Below are 8,924 nucleotides of genomic sequence, written 5' to 3' on the forward strand. Positions count from 1 at the left end.
TATATTACATCAAGCAAGAGAAGCCATACACAAACTGGTACATACTGTATGACCATTTATATGACTCTCAAAAACAGGCAAAACTAATTCATGATGTTAAGTCCCAGAATGGTGGTTTATCTTTGGAGGCAGGGGCAGAAGAGAATCTTTTGCAATGTCAGAAATATTCTATATCTTGATCTGGATGGTGGTTGCATGGGATATATGTATGTAGAAATGTATTAAGCGCTAAGAAATAATTGATAAGCTGGACTTTATTAAAATTAAAAATTTCTGTTCTGTGAAAGACAATGTCAAGAGAATGAGAAGACAAGTCATAGACTCAGGGAAAATATTGGGAAAAGGCATATTTGATAAAGGACTGTTACTCAAAATGTACAAAGAACTCTTAACACTCACCAATTTGAAAACAAACAATTCTATTTAAAAAAGGGCCAAAAACCAGAACGGCATTACACCAAAAAGATACACAGATGGCAAATTAGCATGCAAAAAGATCCTCAACAAAATGTATACTTACGGGACTGAAACTTAATTTTTATTTTTTTAGACAGAGTCTCACTTTGTCATCCAGGCTAGAGTGCAGTGTCGCGATCTTGGTTCACTGCAACCTTTGCCTCCTGGGTTCAAGAGATTCTCCTGCCTCAGCCTCCCGAGTAGCTGGGATTACAGGCACCCGCCACCATGCCCAGCTAATTTTTGTACTGTTAACAGATATGGGGTTTTGCCATGTTGGTCAGGCTGGTCTCAAACTGCTGACCTCAGGTGATCCGCCCCCCTCCGCCTCCCAAAGTGCTGGGATTACAGGCGTGAGCCACCGTGCCTAGCTTGGGAACTGAAAATTAAAGCAACAGTGAGGTACTACTACACCCGTATTAGCATGGCCAAAACCCAGCACAGTGGCAACACCAAATGCTGGCAAGGATGTAGAACAACAGGACCTCTCGTTCATTGCTGGTAGGAATGCAAAACAGTACAGCCATTTTGGAAAAGAGTTTGGCAATTTCTTAGAAAACTAAACATACTCTTACACTGCCCATCAATCACCCAGCAATCATGTTCCTTGGTATTTACCCAAATGATTCAAAAACGTATGTCCACACAAAATCCTGCACACACGTGTATATAGCAGCTTTATTCATAATTACCCAAACTCAGAAACAACCAAGATGTCCTTCAGTAGGTGAATGGATAAACGGTGGTGCATCCAGACAAGGGAATAACATTCAACATTAAAAGAAAGTGAGCTATCAAGCCATGAAAAGACACGGAGGAACCGTCAATGCATATTACTAAGTGAAAGCATCCAATCTAAAAGGGCTAAATAATGTAGGATTCCAACTATATAACATTCTGGAAAAGGCAAAAACATGCAGAGGATGTTAGGGCAGTGAAACTCCTCTGTGTGATACTGTAGTGGTGGATACGGGTCATAATACATTTGTCAAAACCCATTCATCAAGAGTGAAGCTGATGTAAACTATGGACTTTGAGTGATACTGGTGAGTCAATGTAGGTAGTTTCATCACTTGTAAAAAATAGACTGCTCTGGTGCCAGGGGTTGGTTTTTGGGGGAGATTGTGCATGTGGGAGGGCAAGGGGTATATGGGAATTCTCTACACTTTCCACTTTATATTGCTGTGAACCTAAAATTGCTTTAAAAAAAAATAAGGTCCATTAAAGTGACAAAAACATTAAGCTCCAAAAAACATTTAACAAAACTCTGCCCATAAGGTTTTTTTGCATTCTTGTGGACACAATGGAAATTTAACAAAGAAATAAAAACCACAGTGAGATCCTACCACCCACTCAACTTGATTGGCTAAAACGAAAGACTCTAGCAATACAAAATGTTGGCAAAGACATGGAGCCCTCATGTCCCACTTACGAAGAATTGATGTTTTGTTTGTAGCCGTGAATTCCTGGACTCAGGCGATCCTCATGCTTCAGCTTCCTGAGTAGCTGGGACTACAGGCAGGCACCTCCACACGTGGCTGAAGAACTGTTAAGTAGGATATACTAAAACTGAACTTATGCTACTACCAGCATATGCTACAGACCCTAGGTCTCTACCCAGTAGAAATACAAACATATTCACCAAAAGATGAGTAAAAGAAGGTTCATAGTACTCTTATTCATAACAGCCTCAAACTGGGAAGAACTCAAATGTCCATCAAAGTTAAAACGGATTTTCTAAAATGTTGGTTTTGTCATACACTGGAATACTATACAGCAGTAAAAATGATCAAACGATGACTGAACATGATCACATGAATGGATCTCACAAATATAATGTGGAGCAAAAGAAGCCACATACCAAAAAAGGACTATAATTTATCTATAATTCCAAAATAACAAAACTTACCTATAGTGATAGAAGTGAGGATAGTGGTTATCTCTGGCAAGGTTGGTAATGATGAGGCGGGGCATTAGAGTGCTGGGAGCTGACATATTCTGTATCTTGATCCTGGGTAGTTGTTACACAGACTCAGGTATCTATAAAAATGCATTGATCTGTACACATAAGATGGACATATTTATATGAGGTTTTACTTTAATAAAATTGTATAAGAATATTGGGATCTAGTAAAATTCCATATGCATTAGCCCTCACTAGAGACAATAACAACATCTGGCACACAGGTGAATAAAATGAAGAAAGGGAAACAAGATTTTAAATGTGCATTCATATTTTTAAGTAAAAAGGTGAAAAATAAAATCAGTGTTCTAAAATTTCTATTGCAGATAAGAGGGGTACAGGTGTTATTTCTTTAAATCATGAGGTCAGTCTGAGTTCCTTAATATTTGCTATGAAAAGTAATTTACTAAAGTAGATAGTCTCAGATTTACTATGGTTCAACTTACCATTTTGGAAGCTGTACTTCGAGTACCCATAAGCCATTATGTTTATCACTTTTCATACAGTATTCAATACATTACATGAGATTGTCACCATTTTAGTATAACATAGGCTTTGTGTTAGATAATTTTGTCCAACTATACAAATCTTCTGAGCGTGTTTAAGGTGGACTGAGCTAGGATATTGGTAGATTCGGTACATTCAATGAATTTTTTATTTAATATTTACACAGTATTTCCACCTTACAATAAGTTTATCAGAAGGTAACCCCATCGTAAGTCAAAGAACGTCTGTGTTAATATATAAAATAAAGAATATTGTTGGCACAAAGGAGTCTTCCCAAGAAATTGTAAACTGTCTGACCTGAACAGAAGCATTGGAAAGAGTTTCCACATAATTATATGAACAACCACATGACCAACATTTGATATTAACAGGGATAATTTTTGAATCTTTTATTAAAAGAGTCCTAAAATTCTTCCATTTCCTAAATGCTTTTGATTCCTAAAAATCATTTCTCCCCCTCACACAGACTCCCATCTGTTTCAAGACTGAATAACTATGTCAGCACAGCAGTTCATTTTCAGAATTCGGTAAACATTGCAAAATTAGTTTCAAAGCATATGGCAGATATTTAGCAAATGTTTGGGGTTTTTTCCCTCCAAAAACAATTATATGCCAATAAGGAAACTAGAAATTTTCAAACTGCTCCAGTATAATCGTCTTCCTATTTGACAGAATGGAAATCCTGATTCTAGCCATTAGACCAGTAGGTTCCTCAGCAAAATAACCAAGTAATTTTGTTTTAATATGGATGTGCTGAATAATTTTAAGGAAAGTCATTTTCATTTTCATTTTTATGTTTTTTGAGACAGGGTCTCACTTTGCCACCCAGGCTAGAGCATAGTAGCAAAATCTTGGCTCACTGCAGCCTCGACTTCCCAGGCTCAAGCCATCTTCCTACCTCAGCTTCCTGAATAGCTGGGACTGACTACAGGTGCGCATACCACCATGCTCAGCTAATTTTGGTACTTTTAGTTGAGACGGGGTTTTCCCATGTTCCCCCGGTTGGTCTTGAACTCCTAGACTCAAGCGATCTGCCCACCATGGCCTCCCAAAGGGCTGGGATTACGAGCAGGAAAGTCATTTTTAAATGAAGGTATTTTGACAGTGCTTTATTTAAAGGGAAGAAGAAAATGGAACTACCGAGTGATCTTCCATTAGCACCTTAACGTTCCACCGCTGAAGTGAGGGAATGCTGTGATGGGCGCCTCTAACGAGCAAAACTGTGCAGGCCAAAGGAGTGGCGGGGAGAGGAGGTTTTGTGGGAATGATTAGTTGTGAGTTCATAGCAGTTTGCTTTGTTATCGTGTTTAATAATTTACATGTTACAGATATTTCTTCAAATGTTCCCAATGTTCTATATTTTTTATTGAAAATAATTCAGTATGGGCAGAATTACCTGATTAAAATCACCGTTTGCAGGGTAGGGAGGAAGTAGCCTGTGAAGCTGGACTCATACCGTCTTTCGCAGATGAGGAAATGAAAAGTCAAGACAAGAAGTGACTCTGTTAAGATTACACAATTTGGGGCAAAATGACAGCCAGAGTAATTTCTCTCCCAGGTGCAAAGCTTTTCCCCAAAAATCAAACCTCCCTCTAAAATCAGGTTTACACACTTTTATACTTGTTTGGGAGAAATACAGATTTTCAGTGCGCCCAGTAGGCTCATGTTCAAAGATGCAAGTGTCATCAGAGAAAGAAGGAAGAGAGCATTCTATGTACTTGGTATTTGCTGGGCTTCGAGTCTACTTGTGGGTTCCATGGGTCATGATTCATCAAAAACTGAACTTAGAGATCCAGGAATAAGACAAGTGCTGGCTGCAGGCTTTAGTGGTACTGACAGCTGAGAGCTGCCTAAAAGAAAAAGCCAACAGAACAAAGTTCTAGATGCATAAGCAAGTGCTTATAAACAGCATCTGCACTTTTAATTTTTAATTTTTGTGTGTGTGTGAATGTTTAACATGAAAGAATTTTCTTCCAAGTTCAAGGGTACATGTGCAGGTTTATTATACAGGTGAACTACTCATGTCATGGGGATTTGTTGTACAGATTATTTCAGCACCCAGATATTAAGCCTAGTACCCACTAGTAATTTTTCCTGATCTTCTCCCTCCTTCTACCCTCCACCCTCCAAAAGGCCCCAGTGTGTGTTGTTCCCCTCTGTGTGTCCACGTGTTCTCATCTTTTAGCTCCCGCTTATAAGTGAGAACATGTGGTATTTGGTTTCCTGTTTCTGTGTTAGTTTGCTAAGTACACTGGCCTCCAGCTCCATCCGTTTTCCTGCAAAGAATGTGGTCTTGTTCTTTTTGTGGTAGCATAGCATTCCATTGTGTATATGTACATTTTCTTTATCCAGTCTGTCGTTGATGGGCATTTAGGTTGCTTCCATGTCTTTGCTGTTGTGAATGGTGCTGCAGTGAATATACACGTGCCTGTGTCTTTGTGATAGACTGATTTCTATTCCTTTGGGTATATATGCAGTAGTGGGATTGCAGAGTCAAATGGTAGTTCTGTTTTTAGGTTTTTGAGGAATCACCATACTGCTTTCCATGATGGTTGAACTAATTTACACTCCCACCAACAGTGTATAAGACTTCTTTTTTCTCCACAACTTCACCAGCACCTATTGTTTTTTAAATTTTAGTAATAGCCATTCTGATTGTTGTGAGATGGTATCTCATTGTGGTTTTAATTTGCATTTATCTAATGATCAGTGATGTTGAGCTTTCTTTATATGATTTTTGGCCACATGTATATCTTATTTTGAAAAGTGTCTGTTCATGTCTTTTGCCTACTTCTTAATGGAGTTTTTTTTTTTTTTTTTGTAAATTTTAGTTACTTATAGATGTTGGACATTAGACCTTTGTCATGTGCGCAGTTTGCAAAAATTTCTCTCATTATGTAAGTTGTCTGTTTACTTTGTTGATAGCTTCCTTTTGCTGTGCAGAAGCTCTTTAGTTTAATTAGATCCCATTTGTCAATGTTTGCTTTTGTTGCAATTGCTTTTGGCATCTTCGCCATGAAACCTTTGCCTGTTCCTGTGTCTCCAGAATGGTATTGCCTAGGTTGTCTTCCAGGTTTTTTACAGTTTTGGGTTTTATATTTAAGTCTTTCATCCATCTTGTGTTAATTTTCCTACATGGTGTAAGAAAGGGGTCCAGCTTCAGTCTTGTGCATGTGACTGGCCAGTTATCCCAGCACCATTTATTGAATAGGGAGTCCTTTTCCCATTGCTTGTTTTTGTCAGCTTTATCAAAGATCAGATAGTTGTAGGCGTGTGACCTTATTTCTGGGCTCTCTATTCTGTTCCATTGGTCTGTGTGTCTGTTTTTGTACCAGTACCATGCTGTTTTGGTTACTGTGGTATAGTTTGAAGTCAGGTAGCGTGATGCCTCCAGTTTTGTTCTTTTTGCTTAGGATTGCCTTGGCTATCAGGGCTCCTTTTTGGTTCCACGTGAATTTTAAAATAGTTTCTTCTATTTTTGTGAAGTATGTCATTGGTAGTTTGATAGGAATAGCATTGAATCTATCAATTGCTTTGGGCAGTATGGCAATTTTCACGATATTGAGTTTTCCTATCCATGCACATGGAATGTTTTTCCATTTGTTTGTGTCATCTCTGATTTCTTTGAGCACTGTTTTGTAGTTCTCTTTGTAGAGATCTTTCACCTTCCTGGTTAGCTGTATTCCTAGGTAGTTTATTCTTTTTGTGGTAATTGTGAATGGTATTGCATTTCTGATTTGGTTCTTGGCTTCACTATTGTTTGTGTACAAGCATGCTGGTGATTTTTGTACGTTGATTTTGTAGCCTGAGACTTTGCTGAAGTTGTTTATCAATTTAAGGGGCTTTTGGATCGAGACTATCCAAGAGATCCAAGAGAGATCGGTTTTCAAGGTGTAGGATTATGTCGTCTGCAAACAGGGATAGTTTAACTTCCTCTCTTCCTTTTCGGATGCTCTTTATTTTTTTCTCTTGCCTGATTGCCCTGGTCAGGACATCCAACACTATGTTAAGTAAGAGTGGTGAGAGAGGGCATCCTTATCTTATGCCAGTTTTCAATAGGAATGCTTCCAGCTTTTGCCCATTCAGTATGATGTTGGCTGTGGGCTTGTCATAGATGGCTTTTATTTTAAGGTATGTTCCTTCAATACCTAGTTGATTGAAAGTTTTTAACACAGTGTTGAATTTTACTGAAAGCCTTTTCTGAATCTATTGAAATAATCATGTGGTTTTTGTCCTTAGATCCATTTATGTGGTAAGTCACATTTATTGATTTGCATATTTTGAACCAACCTTGCATCCCAGAGATAAAGCCTACTTGATTAGGGTGGATTAGCTTTTCGATGTGTTGCTCGATTCAGTTTGCCAATATTTTGTTGAGGATTTTTGTATCGATGTTCATCAGGGCTACTAGTCTGAAGCTTTCTTTTTTGTGTCTCTGCCAGGTTTTAGTATCAGGGTGATGCTGGCCTCATAGAATCAGTTAGGAGGATTTTGGAACAGTTTCAGTAGGAATGGTACCAGCTCTTCTTTGTATATTTGGTAGAATTTGACTGTGAGTCTGTCTGATCTTGAGATTCTTTTGGTTGGTATGCTACTTATTACACCTAAATTTCGAAGCTCATTAATAGTCTGTTCAGGGATTCAATTTCTTTGTGGCTTAGTCTTGGGAGGGTGCATGTGTCCAGGGATTTATCCATTTCTTCCAGATGTTCTAGTTTATGAGCACCTGCACTTTTTAAATTATGCTGGGAACATAGGCTTCCATTGCTTTGCCATCTTTCACTACCATCCTACATGTTTATTCGTCATCAGTTCAACACACTTTATGATTTTGTGCCAAGATTGACAAATACTTCGTTGTGCTATTATCTTGATAATAGTATTCTTTCACATAGTGAATGTTTCAACATAAAAAAATTCAAAAGGATTACTTTGTCTTATTAATTTGGAATGGAACATAAACAATGAGTATCAGTCATTTAAACTGTGGTAACAATGAAGTAAGTAACCAGAAATTGATAGGTCGGTCCACTTCTCAATCAGCTGCTCCCAACTGAAAACATGAAATGTTTATTCCATATAGCTCTTTTCATAAAAACATCTGGGCAAGTTGTCTCATAATTTTTTTTTTTTTTTTTGGAGACAAAGTCTCCCTCTGTCACCCAGGCTGGAGTTCAGTGGTGCGATCTCAGTTCATTGCAACCTCAGCCTCCCAGATTCAAGCTATTCTTGTACCTCAGCCTCCTGAATAGCTAGGATTACAGGCATACACCATCACACCTGGCTAATTTTTGTATCTCTTAGCCAATAAAAGCTTACAGCTTACATTTGCGATGAAGTTATTTGTAGCATTGTTTGCAACAGTGAAAGAGGGAAGAGTCTAATTGTCCAAAATGAGGGAATCAGCTAACTACGTTTTTGTGCATCTGTACAAAAAGTGATGCAGCTTTTAAAATGAGGTAGATCCCAAATAACTGATGTTGAAAAGTCTCCTAGGCTGTCAAGTGAGAAAGGAATGTACAGAATATTCAAGCTTTAGAAAAATAAGGGAAATACACACACATACACACGCACACACATAAATAGGTATGTATGTAGCTGAATGTGCAAATCTGCACCCCGTCATGGTTGCCTCGGGAGAGGGCAGCTGAAGGACAGACACGCTTTTCACTGTATTTACCTATTCGTGCTGCCTGAATTTTACCATGTAAAATTCATACATTTTAAAAAATTAAAAACTAAAAAAAAAGTAGGTAGATACTTAAAATGGGACCTCAACCTCTCAGGTTGTTAATTTCAGAAAATACTGAAAAAGTACAGAGCGAGACTCCATCTCAAAAAAAAAAAGAAAAAGAAAATAATTAGCTGGGCATGATGGCACATTTCAGTTGTCTTAGTTCTTTTTCAAGGACATAAAAAGCCACGGAAGGCTGGGGGGAAGCCCTGTGCATGCGGATCACGAGGTCAGGAGATCGAGACCATCCTGGCCAACATGGTG

Source organism: Papio anubis, chromosome 8, assembly GCF_008728515.1.
Source record: "Papio anubis isolate 15944 chromosome 8, Panubis1.0, whole genome shotgun sequence".
NCBI lineage: Eukaryota > Metazoa > Chordata > Mammalia > Primates > Cercopithecidae > Papio > Papio anubis.